The sequence below is a fragment of the Ranitomeya imitator genome, chromosome 7 (genome assembly GCF_032444005.1).
Source record: "Ranitomeya imitator isolate aRanImi1 chromosome 7, aRanImi1.pri, whole genome shotgun sequence".
In the NCBI taxonomy this organism is placed as follows: Eukaryota; Metazoa; Chordata; class Amphibia; order Anura; family Dendrobatidae; genus Ranitomeya; species Ranitomeya imitator.
The window spans coordinates 113134592-113149693 of NC_091288.1; the positions used below are offsets into that span (position 1 = coordinate 113134592).

The following is a 15102-nucleotide window of genomic DNA, read 5'->3' on the forward strand; positions in this document are numbered from 1 at the left end:
ACTAGATGACGCTCCCCCCCTGGGAATTTACTAGATGGCGCGCTAGCATGGGAATTTCCTGGATGGCGCTCCTCCCCTGGTAATTTACTAGATGGCGCTCTCCCCAGGGAATTTACTAGATGGCGCTTCACCCTGGGAATTTACTAGATGGCTCTCCCTCCTGGGAATTTACTAGATGACGCTCCCCCCTGGGAATTTACTAGATGGCGCTCCCCCTGGGAATTTACTAGATGGCCCTCCCCCCCCCTGGGAATTTACTAGATGGCCCTCCCCCCCCCTGGGAATTTACTAGATAGTGCTCTCCCCTGGTAATTTACTAGATGGCGCTCCCCCTGGGAATTTACTAGATGGCGCTCTCCCCTGGGAATTTACTTGATAGCGCTCCCCCATGGGAATTTACTACATAGTGCTCTCCCCAAGTAATTTACTAGATGGCGCTCTGCCCTGGTAATTTAATAATCTAGATCCTATCAACAAGTCATGAACATGTATTAATTTCCCTCTGTTTTCTACATAACCTTCTTCAAAATTCATATTGGATTATTGTTTTGAAAATGTGTTATGATCTGAAAACCAATTGGTAAAGGCCACGGAGTGTTAATGAAGACCAAGCTTTATAGCAATAGTATTAACAGGATAACTTCAGTAGGAAAGAAACTGTATTAAAAAATGTAATAAATAAAGTAGGTGAGAATTAATACGGATTTCCAGGTCTGTAGGTAAAAAAAAGTAGATTGTTAGAGAAACAGTAGTGATGAGCGAGCATACTCGGTAATGTTCGTTACTTGCCCGAGCATCGCTGTACTCGACGAGCACTGAGCACTGAGTATTTTTGGGTTTGCTTGGCAGCAGCTCGGGTCCCCGCCCTGCATAATTTAGAGAGCCAATAAACATGCAGGGATTGTCTGCCACACACTATAATGCCATAGCCATCTTGGTTGTGGTATTACAGTGATTGGCTGGCCGCATAGCATCATCAGGTCTATAAGAGACCTGGCACCGCCCTGCACTTTGCATTTAGCCCCAGATTCAGACAGTGTAGGGACAGGTGCTGCCGAGATAGAGTCAGATTTGGGGGTTTATCAGTTAGTGAGGGTATACCATCGGATTTGACACAAATCCAGCTAAACCAACAGTTCTTCTAAGGACTAATTACGGAGTATATAGATTGCAGTGCTAGGTAGGCAGGGGAGTGTATGTGGCTCTGTACATATCAGTACAAGGCATGCAGGCACTGTATGTGGGTATATAGATATCACTGCATATATCAAGAGGGCCCATTCTATTACTGTCTGCTGCTGCCTATTACATATATACCTAGCCCCAGGTATCAGTGGCTAGGAAGAATTTTTTTGGCATCATAATCCTGATCATTTTATTCCAAAGCAATCCAGAGCCCCCCCCTTTTTTTTTGCTTGTCCACATATTGAGCATTGTGGTACCTCTGTTAGACCCCTGATCTATCTGTGGGTTACAAATTTGGGCATTTCAGGCCTCCATTCCACTATAATTGTTGTCTGTTACCCTAGTTCTAAACAGTATTTTGGGGTAAATAAAAAAAATTAAAATACAGGCCACATATTGAACATTGTGGTTTCTCTGTCAGATGCCTGATGTATGTAGGTTGTTGGTTGGAGAGCGGATAATACTTCCAGTACTCTGCCACCACCACTACCACATCTTCCACACGGTCAAGTCTGAGTAGCCATTAGTCTGGACTCCATATTACTCACCCTGATCCTCCTTCCTCCCACCATGCCGAGTGCCCGGAGACAACTGATCTCATACTTGGACACTCCGAAGAGCTGTTCACTTTTCCATTTATAGAGTCGAGCCTCTCGGCCGATCCACTTGAAGCGGGCCAAGATGAGATCGCATGTAGCGATGCCCAAATATAAGAGCAGCCACGGTCACAAGAAGGCAACGGTGGGAAAGTGTCACAACAGGTGGACAATGATAAGACACAATTGCCAGAAAGTCAGGAGGATGACCAGGCGGTAGATGTGGAAGATGAGATGGTGGATGATATAGTAACTAACCCAACTTGGCAGGAGGACATGCAGAGTGAGGACAGCAGCACACATGGGGAAGGAGGCATAGCACCCCAACAGGCAGGAAGAAGCAGTGTGGTGGCCGCAGACAGAAGGAGTGCATCCGTTCCCCGTAACACCAACATGACGGAAGTTGCCAGTCCAACTGTTAGGTCTTCACGAGTCTGGTTGTTTTTTAAAAACTCTGTCGTAAACCCCAAACAAGCCATTTGCACAACCTGCCATGCCCGCATCAGCAGGAGTAGCAAAACTACAAGCCTGACCACCACCAGCATGATCAGGCACAGGGCAGCAAAGCACCCGACTTTGTGGGTCAAACCCCAGGCTCCAGGAACAGTGTCTGCGGGTGACACCACTGCTTCTTCCACTGCTGTGCGTTCAAGCCAATCCCTGTCCACGGTGCATGTAAAGATGCCTTGTGCCCTGCGCCAGTCATTGCCCATATTCAAATAACATCATCATTAAGCATACCCACGTCCTCTTCCCAGCACAGCCTTCAGTTGTCCATACCCCAGTCATTGGAACGCAACCGGAAATACGCAGCCAAAGCCCCACAGGCCACAGTACTAAATTCAAACATTTCTCATCTGCTTGCACTCGAAATGTTGCCTTTTAGGCTTGAAGAGACAGAAGCTTTCTGCAACCTGATGGCGGCGGCCGTCCCAAGGTACTTGGTCCCCAGCCGCCACTATTTCTCTGGGTGTGCCGTCCACCTAACCACAGACACGTGGACAAATGCTTGTGGGCAATGATGATACATCTCACTGATGGCACACTGGGTTAATATAGTGGATGCCGGAAATTGGGATGGAACATGTCCTCCCGACTCCGAGGATTCCTGGCCCTACGTCAATCAGGGTTGCCCCCACAGTCTACAGTTTCTCCTCCTCCTCTGCATCCATCTCTGAAATGAGCACATCAGTCACAAGTTGGAAGCACTGCAGCACTGCCTCAGCCAAGCGGCAACAGGCTGTGCTGAAGCTAATCTGCATAGGTGAAAAACCGCACAATGCTGAAGAGTTGTGGACAGCTCTGAAAGAGCAGTCAGATTTGTGGCTGACACCGCTGAACCTACAGCCAGGCATGGTCGTGTGTGACAATTGCAAGAACCTGGTGGTGGCTCTGAAGCAAGGTGAGCTCACACACATACCATGCCTGGCCCATGTGCTTAACATCGTCGTTCAACGGTTTCTCAAAAGCTACCCGGAGATGCCGGATCTGCTTGTGAAAGTACGCCATCTGTGTGCCCATTTTAGAAAGTCAGCTACAGCTTCAGCCGTCCATGCCGTGCTTCAGCAGCGTTTGCAGCTTCCGGCTCACCGAGTGGTGTGTGATTTCCCCACATGTTGGAACTCTACACTGCATACGTTGGAAAGGATTTGTGAGCAGAAAAGGGCAGTTGTTGACTACCAGCATCAACAAGCCAATCGTTATTCAGTTCAGACTACACACATAAGACCTCAGGAGTGGACATAGATGTCAGAAATATGTACTATACTACAAAACTTTGAGTACTCCACCAAGATGTTGAGCGGCAATGATGCCATAATTAGCATCACCATCCCACATCTCTGCATTCTGAAAAGTTCGCTGCTCACAATGAAAGAGGATACATTGCAGGCCGAGTATGAGGATATGGAGCAAGGAACCATACAGGGTGATTACACACAGCTCAGCCTCATGTCGTCCCAATGTGGATTGGTAGACAATGAGGAAGAGGAGGAGTAGGAAGAACAGGAGCTACTTTTATGCACGATAGACGGTACTACAAGCACAACTGTCATACCGTCTGTCCAGTGTGGATGGCCTGAGGACAGGGAGGAAGAAGAGGAGGACGACAACATGGTCAGTCATCCTTTTGGTGAGTAGACTTTCTACTAGGCACTGCTCCTGATAGCCAGTTTCCTACTCCACACTGATGAGGGGCAAAAACCCCGAAACAGCTGTCTGTGGATGGATACCATGCTTGGCATAGGTGGTTTTCCTTTATTGGATGTTTTCCTTTATTGGATGCTGCCCTTTCCTTGGTTGTTCCTTCCCGGTGAAAGGCCTGGCTATTCACTGCCTGCGTTGAGAAACATGTGATGGTGTCTCCGCAGTTCCTCTACATGCATTTGCATATTTGGGGGCAGTGTTCTGGATCACTGCGTTGAGAAACACGTGATGGTGTCTCCGCGGTGTTGGATGTTTTTGTCTCCACGAGGTCAATCATCCGTGCCTTTATATCCTTTTGGTGAGGACACGGAAGTCTTGCCTCTTAGCAGTCTGGCACACATGGCTGACTTTATGTTGTGCAAATCCCGTGGCCCACGCATTATGAAAATTTTCGGTGACACTCATTACTGGTTGGTGACACTTCTAGACCCAGGCTACATGGAGAACCTTCAATCTCTTCTTCCAAAGGCAGACAGATCTACTAAAATGGTGCAGTACCAGAGGGCCCTTGTTGAGGATTTAAAAAATTCCCATCTGAGAACGCTGGCAGCAGATGTCATAGTTCGTTGGACAACCAAGGAGTATAGGCGAGAGAGACAACTTCAATCCAGCAGATGCAGGGGAACACTGGCAAAGTTCTGGGACAGTTTTCTCAGACACTCCCATCGCCCTGGCCCTGAGGCTAGGGGTACTGTCACAAGGAGTGCAATGTTTGGAAAGATGCTGAGGGAGTACCATGCGGACCATACCAACATCCTCCGTGATTCCTCTGTGCTTTTTAATTATTGGGTATCCAAGCTGGACACATGGCATGAACTGGCTCTCTACGCCTTAGAGGTCCTGGCTTGCCCTGCCGCTAGAATTTTGTCACAGAAGGTTTTTTGTGCCGCTGGTGGAATTATAACGGATAAGCGCATCTGCCTGTCAATTGAAAATGCTGACAGACTGACTCTTAGAAGAATGAACAAGGGCTGGATTGGGCCAGACTTCTGTACACCACCGAATGATAACAGCGAAACATAACCTCCAATATAGTGTCTTTTTGGGAGGTGTATTCCCATGCACCTCCTCACACTCACATATGGGTATACGCTTCTTGATTTTGGCTATTTGGTGTTATCCGCCTCTTTCTCCTCATCATCCACCACCACTTGAACACCAGGGTGAACGTATTCCATGATACTACAGCCACTCTAGTTTTCTGCAAGGGTGTTTATGATGCCCGTAAATAATCTAAAAAAAACAAATGTTTTCAGCCCATAAACTTATTTTATGGGCATTCCAAGTATAGGAAACTAGCTCCTTTAAATTGGGAATAGATTCATAGGAGGACATCCTCCACGTCTCTTCAGACACCACCACTAGAACACCAGGGTGAACGTATTCTGTGATGCAACAGCCACTCTACTTTATGGCAAGGGTGTTTATGATGCAAAATTGTACTCCCCAGGGGGAAATGTTTGTCAGCCCGTAAACTTAGTGTATGGGCATTACAAGTATAAGAGACCCGCTTCTTTATAATGGGGACTTTTTTTTTTTTAATGAGGCCCACCTCCATATTTCTTTCAAGGGGCATTCGAGTGCCTCCTAATTGTTTGCAGGCCTTGCATTCACTGCATAGGCAAACGCTATGTGAGACCCACTTCTTAATAATGGGAACAATGTTTTCAGGAGGCCCACCTCTACGTCTCTTCCAAGGCTTATTGGGGCGCATGTGAATTTAGTGCAGGGCAGGCCTTGCATTGAATGCATAGGCAAACAGTATGGCAGTACCAAAGGAATAATGTGAACTAGGTTTTCCTGTGGCCATTCCGTATGTGTGTTCAAAGGCTTATTGAGGTGCATGTAACTTTGGGGCAGGACAGGCCTTTCATTCAATGCATAGGCAAACACTATGGGAGACCCACTTTCTTATAAATGGGAACTTTTTTTAGGAGGCCCTCCTGTACGTCTCGTGAAAGGGGTATTGTGATGCGTCCTAATTTTTGGCAGCCCAGCCACTTACTGCATAGGCAATAACAGTATAGGAGACCCACTGTTTAATATTGGCCTTTAAGAATATTAATGCCGTCTGATGTCCATATAAAAATAGATTTTAAGACTCTCTCCTTCATAAAAGAAACAAGATGTGTCTGATGATGTGTCACACACCACATGGCCAGCTAAAGGTTGATAAATGTTACAATGACATTTCCCAGTGAATTCATTTGTCTTGGTCGAAAGCAATGCTAAAGTTGAAAAATGCATAAAAAACGCTACGTGTGAACATAGCCCAAGTGGTGGAGGTACATTTTTTTTTTTTTTTTTTTTTTTGGGGGGGGGGGGGGTGTCTCTATTTTGCCTTATATACAAATTATTACCCTGGAAAGGCTGTTCCTTAACATATTTCCCAGGAAAATCCATTTTGGTTTGTTTTTTGTATGTTTTAGGGTGCGCCTGTAAAAGTGGAGTCAGACTCTGACATTGGTCACAGCTATGACCTAGGAGTTAGAAGTGTCATGTGTTATTTGTGCACTGTTCCCATTGATTTCAGATGCTTTTAGACCCCCGGGGGGGATCGCGGCGAAAATGCTCAGGTTTCCCATAGACTTACATTGGGCTCGTTGCTCGGGTCGAGTACCCGAGTATTCCAATATGCTCGACCCGAGCTACGAGCACCCGATCATTTTAGTGATCGCCCATTACTAATACACAGCACTCCACTCATGTTACAGCAGACTATGAACAGATAATCATTATACTTCTACAATCATCCCATCCGAGAGAAATCCAAACACCTCAGGTCAGGTGCTCAAGAAGTCAGCAAGGACGGTCAGCCAATGTAACTGCGAGGCCTTTATTCTTGGCCACGTTAGCCATAATGATGCATCCCACTAACCTGCTGACTTTTTTTGACATTTGAATTGACACATAGGAACTAGCAGTACCACCAATCTAAAACTAGTAGAGGAACAAGAAAAGACCCTTTAGACAGCAGTTACCCAAACTACAGTGCACCCAATTTTTCTGCCGACAGCCATCTACCACGTTTCCCCCATAGCGCTCAGCAGGCCAAGAGTACTGTGTATGAGAAAACAGGATTTTTGGTTGCTTACCGTAAAATCTGTTTCTTGGGGCCTCCATTGGGGGACACAGGAACCATGGGTGTATGCTGCTGCCACTAGGAGGCTGACACTATGCAAATAAAAAAGTTAGCTCCTCCTCTGCAGTGTACACCCCACCAACTGGCATTATACTCTTCAGTTATTGAGAAAGCAGTAGGAGATAAATAACAAGGTTGAAAAACCATAATCACAAACTTGAGAACTGTAAACGTGAGAACAGCCATAGAACATAAAACAACAGAAACTGATAAACATTGGGAGGGAGCTGTGTCCCCCAATGGAGGCTCCAAGAAACAGATTTTACGCTAAGCAACCAAAAATCCTGTTTTCTTTATCGCCTTTCATTGGGGGACACAGGAACCATGGGACTTCCAAAAGCAGTCCCTAGGGCGGGAAACACAGACTTCCATCAGGTCAGAGGACTCACCACTGCCGCCTGCAAGATTCTTCTGCCTAGGTTGGCGTCCGCCGAAGCGTAGGTATGGACCTTGTAAAATTTGGCGAACGTGTGGATGGAAGACCAAGTTGCCGCTTTGCAAAGCTGTTAGGCGGAAGCCCTGTGGTGCACTGCCCAGGAGGCGCCGACTGCCCGGGTAGAGTGAGCCTTGATCTTAGGAGGGGGCACTCTGTTCTTGACCCGGTAAGCCTCCATAATTGGCGTTCTGATCCAGCGAGCAATAGTCGCCTTAGAAGCCGGTTGGCCTCTGCGCGTGCCATCAGGAATGACGAAAAGAGAATCCGTCTTCCGGAAAGTGGACGTTCTATCCAGGTAGATCCTCACTGCCCTGACGAGGTCCAGCTTGTTCAACGATCGCTCCAGAGGATGAGTCGGAGATGGACAAAGGGAAGGTAGAACGATGTCCTCGTTGAGGTGGAAGGTGGAAACCACGTTAGGAAGAAAAGAAGGCAGAGGCCTGAGGACCACCTTGTCCTGGTGAATGACCAAGAATGGAGGACGGCAAGAAAGGGCTGCCAACTCGGAAACGCGGCGGATAAAAGTGATGGCCACAAGAAAGGCCACCTTCCAAGATAGAACTGACAGGGGAATCTCCCTGAGAGGCTCAAAGGGGGAACCCCTCAGAATGTCCAGCACAAGATTCAAATCCCATGAATCCACAGGGGCCCTATACGGAAGGAGAGCATGGGTTGCTCCTTGAAGGAAGGTCCTGTGGCCGAGAAGCTAAAGTCTTCTGAAAAAGGATGGAAAGCGCAGAAACCTGGCCCTTGAGGGAACTCAGAGCAAGGCCCGAATCCAGTCCTGCCTGAAGGAAGGCCAAGAAGGAAGGCAGGGAAAAGGACATAGATGAAACGTGGTTGGACTCGCACCAATGGAAGTAAGACTTCCAGGTATGATAGTAGATCCTGGAAGAAGGCGGCTTCCGAGCCTGGATCATTGTGAGAATCACCCGGTCCGAAAGGCCAGACGCCCTTAGAACTGCGGTCTCAACAACCACACCGTTAAACTGAGCAACCGAGAATTCGGGTGGCAGATCGGACCCTGAGACAGCAGATCGGGCCTGTCTGGAAGGCACCAGGGAGCGTCCGTGAGAAGGTTAACGAGCTCTGTGAACTGAGCTCCGCGAACCAAGCTCTCCTGGGCCAATCCGGGGCGATCAGAATGACCAGCACCCCTTCCGCTTTGATCTTTTTCAACAGTTTGGGAAGTAATGGAAGGGGTTAGAACAGGTAGGGTAGCGTGAACTGTGACCAAGGAATGGCCAGAGTGTCGACGCCCACTGCAAGAGGATCGCGAGACCTGGAGACGAACGGCGGGACCTTCCTGTTCATTCGAGATGCCGTGAGGTCCACGTCCGGAGTCCCCCATCGAAGACAAATCTGACGGAAGACCTCCAGATGCAAGGACCATTCCCCTGCCGCGAGGCCCTCGCGGCCGAGGAAGTCGGCGGCCCAATTGTCCACGCAGGGGATATGCACCGCGGATATCACCGGAACCATTGCCTCTGCCCAGAGGAGGATCTTGGATACCTCGGCCAGGGCCATGGAGCTCCGAGTCCCCCCCTGATGGTTGACATATGCCACAGCCATGGCGTTGTCCGTCTGGATCCAGATTGGTAGGCCCCTGAGAATCTTTTCCCAGTGGCGGAGGGACAGAAAGATGACCCGAATCTCGAGGACATTGATCGGCAGAGATGACTCCTGCGCCGACCAACAGCCCTGAACCGTCAGGTGGCGAAAAACCGCACCCCAGCCGAGCAGGCTGGCGTCTGTCGTCACCACTTGCCAGTGAACTGGAAGGAAGGACCTGCCCTGAGAGATGAGAGGTGACGTCAGCCACCAGTTGAGAGACCATTTGACCCGAGAAGAGAGTCGGATCGGACAATCCAGGGAGAAGACAGACCTGTCCCACAGACAGAATGGCTTGCTGAAGAGGACGCGAATGAAATTGGGCGAAGGGATTCGCTTCTAATGTTGCTACCATCCTCCCCAGAACCTTCATGGCCGATCGGAGGGAGGCAGGCCGAGGACCCTGGAGCAAGTGTATGTCCCGACAAAGAGTGGATCTCTTGTCTTTGGGAAGGAAGACTTTGGTTTGACGAGTGTCGAAGAGCATGCCCAGAAAGATGATGCACTGAGAAGGAATAAGGCAGGACTTCTTCCGATTGACCAGCCACCCGAAACAGGCTAGGGTGTCGAGAACGATGGACAGACTTTCGTGAGCCTGAGAAAAGGACGGAGCCTTGATGAGAATGTCGTTGAGGTATGGAAACAGAACCAGGCCTCTGACCCTCAAGATGGCCATCAGCGCTGCCATGATCTTCGTGAAAACTCTTGGGGCGGTTGCGAGGGCGACAAACTGAAAATGTTCCTGTAGCACCGCAAGCCGCAAGAATCTCCTGTTCAGCAATTTGAGGTCCAGAATGGGGCAAACCTTGCCGTCTTTTTTCGGTACCACAAAAAGGTTTGAGTAGAAACCTGTGAACCGTTCTTTTTCTGGGACAGGAACGATTACCCCGGCTTTGAGAAGAGAAGCGATAGCTGCAAAGAAACCCGGAACTAGAGCGGGATCTCTTGGAGGTCGGGATTCGAAGAAAAGATCCCGGGGTAGTGAAACGAACTCTATCTTGTATCCCCAGGATACAACTTCCCTGACCCATGCATCCTCTACTGAGGAGATCCAGACGTCCTTGAAGAAGAGAAGACGGCCGCCCAACCTGGGAGGTGGGCTGGGGTCTTGCCGAGAGTCATGCCGACGAGGTTTAGCCTGGGGAAGAAGAGAACCTTGTACCCCCGGTGGCGTCCTTAATGATTTGGTCCAGCTTGGAACCAAAGAGACATGAGCCTTGAAAGGGCAGACTGGTAAGGGACTTTTTGGAAGATAAGTTCGCCTGCCAGGCCTTGAGCCAAATGGTCGGGCGGATGGCAACAGCATTGCTGGATGCCTGAGCCGCACAAGACGCGGCATCCAGTGAGGCGGAGACCAGGTATTCACCAGCGTGGGAAATCTGGATGGCAAGCTCCACCAGCTGCACGGGTGGCGCCCCATCCAGGATATCTCGACGGAGTTCTTTGGCCCATTTGGGAATGGATTTCGAAACCCATGTGGAAGCAAAGGCTGGGTATAGAGCGGCTGCAGCCGCTTCAAAAGCTGACTTCGCAAAGGATTCTATAACTCTATTGTTAGAATCCTTCAGAGATGCTCCGCGGGACAGTGGAAGCACCGTGTTGGTAGACAGCCTGAAAACAGGGGGATTCACCGAGGGAGAGACTGTCCAACTGGCGGTAAGTTCTGGAGAAAAGGGATACAAAACACCAAGGCGTTTTCCCCTCTGAAAACGTCTGGTCGGGTTCTCTCTTTCTCTGGTCATGATTTCCTCAAATTCAGGATGAGGAGCGAAAAACTTGGAAGGAGGTTTAGCCCATCTAAACAAAACCACCTGATCTGCGGGTTCCATAGAGGGATCCTTGATACCACAGGTTTGATTTATAGCCCCAATGAGATTCTGGACCATATCCCTCATGGTGGCGATTTGGTTAGAATCCAGCTCCGAAATATCGTCCGAGGGCGCATCGGAGAATGCCTCGCCAGACTCAGGAGAGGAGGATCGGGAGGACGCTGACCGAAGAGGAGGGCCGTGTGGCGAGATGGAGCGGGAAGAGGAAGACCGTCATTCCTGTCTGGACCTTTTGCGGCTTATCATGGAGGGCTCGGACGGAGGCTCCTGCGACCCGCTGGCTACTGCGGAGAATCGATCCATCACGGACACCAGAGTTTGAGACACCCGTGTTAGATCGGCCACCGATTGTGACAGAGAGGAAGCCCAGCCTGGGATGGGGGTATCACTCTCGGATGGATCGGCCGGGGGAACCTGGGCGGTGGGAACAATCGGGTTGCTGCAGGCCTGGCAGAGCGGAGACGACTGACCTGAGGGAAGTTTGCAGTTACAGGACAAACATGCATAGTACTTGACTAAGGCAGAAGAGGAAGAAGTAGGAGGACGAGAGCGGCCCCCTTTAGAGGTAAACATATTGAAAAAGGTCCCTGAAGAAAATGCCAGAGGGTTAGGAGACAGGGGAGCAGAGTGGGGTGTCAGTCTGCAGTGCAGAGCTACTCACGGCCGACGAGAAAGCGGACTGGCTTGCGGTGTGGATCTCTGGAGAGAGAGGAAGTCCAGCCTGTAAAGCTTCTGCTGTAATCTGCGCAGATGGTGACTGCTAAACGGATACCAGGGGGAGGAGGGCGCAGGTCAGGAATGTGCGCTCTGGAAAGTGTGGAGCTCGACTGTGTCGCCAAGCAGCGGGGCGGAGTCAGCCGAGATGGCGCCGGTACAAGGCAGAGATTGTCGGGCCGGAAGAAAGCCCGCCCGATGAAGGCAGAAGTGGGCGGAGCGCGGCAACGGAAGTAGGCCCGGGCCGAAGCCTAAATTAGAGGCCGGTGACCGCCGGAAGGGCCGCGGCGCCGGAGCAGTGCGCCCCAGTTAGAAAAAAAATGGCGCGGCAGCCTGCCAAGGCTGCCCTGCTGGAGAAGATAGAGCGGCCGCAGTGAAAAACCGCGGCGCCAAGCAGTGCGCCGCAGGGAGAAGCGGCGCAGCAGCCTGACACGGCTGTCGCGCTGGAGAATGTGGTGCGGCCCCATTAAAACCGCGGCGCCGGGGCAGTGCGCCGCAGGCAGAATCGGCACGACAGCCTGTCAGGGCTGTCTCACAGGAGAAGGTGGTGTCCTGAAAACCGCAGCGCCGGGGATAGGAAGCAGCGCGGCAGCCTGTAAAGGCCCGCGCCGGATAGAAGGCAGAGGGCCGCAGTTGCCGCATGGCTGGTCGGGTTCTCACGGAGAAGAAACGCGCCTGCCTGCGAAGGCCACTGCGCGAAGCAGCAATCCTGGCCGTGCCGCTGCATCTGGATGCAAACAACGACCAGGTATTCTGGGAGCCCCTAGCAAGACCCCCCCTACATAAGATCTGGGATGGGGAAATACTCACCTTCAACATCCTACGCCGATACTAACCTGAAAGAGGTATGAGACGTCCGGGGAGCTGGTGATGGACGTCCTCGTCTCCGCAACCGACAGGCTCTGGTGGGCGAGTGGGTGGGGGACGGAGCCAGGATCGGACTTCTGAGCATGCTTGTGTGCCAGGATCATGGTCCTGCTGAGGGATCTCAGACACATACACAGACTAATGTTGGCTGCACCCGCTAATATCGACAGGTTTGGCCAATACTCTAAACACGCGTTGGGGAGGACACCATTTAGGAGTTGGAGATCTTCACTACCATTGTAAGTCACACTCCATTTTTGGATTACATAGTAACATAGTAACATAGTTAGTAAGGCCGAAAAAAGACATTTGTCCATCCAGTTCAGCCTATATTCCATCATAATAAATCCCCAGATCTACGTCCTTCTACAGAACCTAATAATTGTATGATACAATATTGTTCTGCTCCAGGAAGACATCCAGGCCTCTCTTGAACCCCTCGACTGAGTTCGCCATCACCACCTCCTCAGGCAAGCAATTCCAGATTCTCACTGCCTTAACAGTAAAGAATCCTCTTCTATGTTGGTGGAAAAACCTTCTCTCCTCCAGACGCAAAGAATGCCCCCTTGTGCCCGTCACCTTCCTTGGTATAAACAGATCCTCAGCGAGATATTTGTATTGTCCCCTTATATACTTATACATGGTTATTAGATCGCCCCTCAGTCGTCTTTTTTCTAGACTAAATAATCCTAATTTCGCTAATCTATCTGGGTATTGTAGTTCTCCCATCCCCTTTATTAATTTTGTTGCCCTCCTTTGTACTCTCTCTAGTTCCATTATATCCTTCATGAGCACCGGTGCCCAAAACTGGACACAGTACTCCATGTGCGGTCTAACTAGGGATTTGTACAGAGGCAGGATTGACTTTTATATGGTCCCTTTTCTCCTCCACAACCTTCCCACTTAGTCTACTTTCACACATCAGTTTTTTGCCGTCAGGCTCAATCTAGAGAATTGTGAAAAAAAACGGATACGTCACAAATTCTGAGAAACTGATGCGATGCATCAGTTAAAAAAAAATGGAATCCATCACCAGATAGGGATCCATTATAGCAAACGGTGACGTCCGTTTTTTCGACAGACACAAAAAACGTTATTATGTCCGTTTTCTCCGGCCATCGGAAAAACAATTTTCGACGGATCCGGTGAAATGTCGCTAATACAAGTCTACACTATGTTCCAAATTATTATGCAGATGACATTTTTCTTGGATTTTCCTAAATGGTCGGTGCAAATGACAGTCAGTCTAATAAAAGTCATCACCCGTTAAAGTATACATCAAATTTTATTGAAGAAACCTTCCAATGAGAACAGTATAATCTCCAAAATGAATAAAAGCTCAAAATGCACTGTTCCAAATTATTAGGCACAGTAGAATTTCTAAACATTTGATATGTTTTAAGGAACTGAAAATGCTCATTTGTGGAATTTGCAGCATTTAGGAGGTCACATTCACTGAACAAAAAAGCTATTTAACTCCAAAACATCCTAACAGGCCAAGTTACATGTTAACATAGGAACCCTTCTTTGATATCACCTTCACAATTCTTGCATTCTTGAGTTTTTGGAGAGTTTCTGCTTGCACGTCTTTGCATGAAGTCAGAATAGCTTCCCAGAGCTGCTGTTTTGATGTGAACTGCCTCCCACCCTCATAGATCTTGTGCTGGATAATACTCCAAAGGTTCTCTATAGGGTTGAGGTCAGGGGAAGATGGTGGCCACAACATGAGTTTATCTCCTTTTATGCCCATAGCAGCCAATGACTCAGAGGTATTATTTGCAGCATGAGATGGTGCATTGTCATGCATGAAGATGATTTTACTCCTGAAGGCACGTTTCTGCTTTTAGACCATGGAAGAAAGTTGTCAGTCAGAAACGCTATTTACTTTACAGAGGTCATTTTCACATCTTCAGGAACCTTAAAGGGCCCCACCAGCTGTTTCCCCATGATTCCGGGCCAAAACATGATTTCTCCACCTCCTTGCTGACGTTGCAGCCTTGTTGCGACATGGTGGCCATCAACCAACCATCCACTACTCCATCCAACTGGACCATCCAGGGTTGCTCGACACTCATCAAGTAAACAAGACTGTTTGGAGTCTTCAAGTACGTCTGGGCCCACTGCAACCGTTTCTGCTTGTGAACACTGTTTAGGGGTGGCCGAATAGTAGGTTTATGCACCACAGCAAGCCTTTGAAGGATCCTACACATTGAGGGTCGAGGGACTCCAGAGGCACCAGCAGCTTCAAATAACTGTTTGCTGCTTTGTAATGGTATTTTGGCAGCTGCTCTCTTAATCCAATGAATTTGTATGGTAGAAACCTTCCTCATTATGCCTTTATCTGCATGAACTCTGTGTGTGCTTTGTTTCAGTCACAAATCTCTTCACAGTATGATGATCATAAAGTTTTTGTGAAATATCTAATTTTTTCATACCTTGTCCAAGGCATTGCACTATTTAATGCTTTTCAGCAGCAGAGAGATCCTTTTTATTTCTCATATTGCTTGAAACCTTTGG

General features: G+C 49.1%; 1 protein-coding gene across 2 annotated transcripts in view; it reads right to left on the minus strand.

Annotated features, from left to right (window-relative positions):
• PIKFYVE (phosphoinositide kinase, FYVE-type zinc finger containing) overlaps positions 1-15102 on the minus strand; it is a 610036-nt gene that overhangs the window by 219272 nt on the left and 375662 nt on the right. The gene's annotated exons all lie outside the window — the stretch shown is intronic.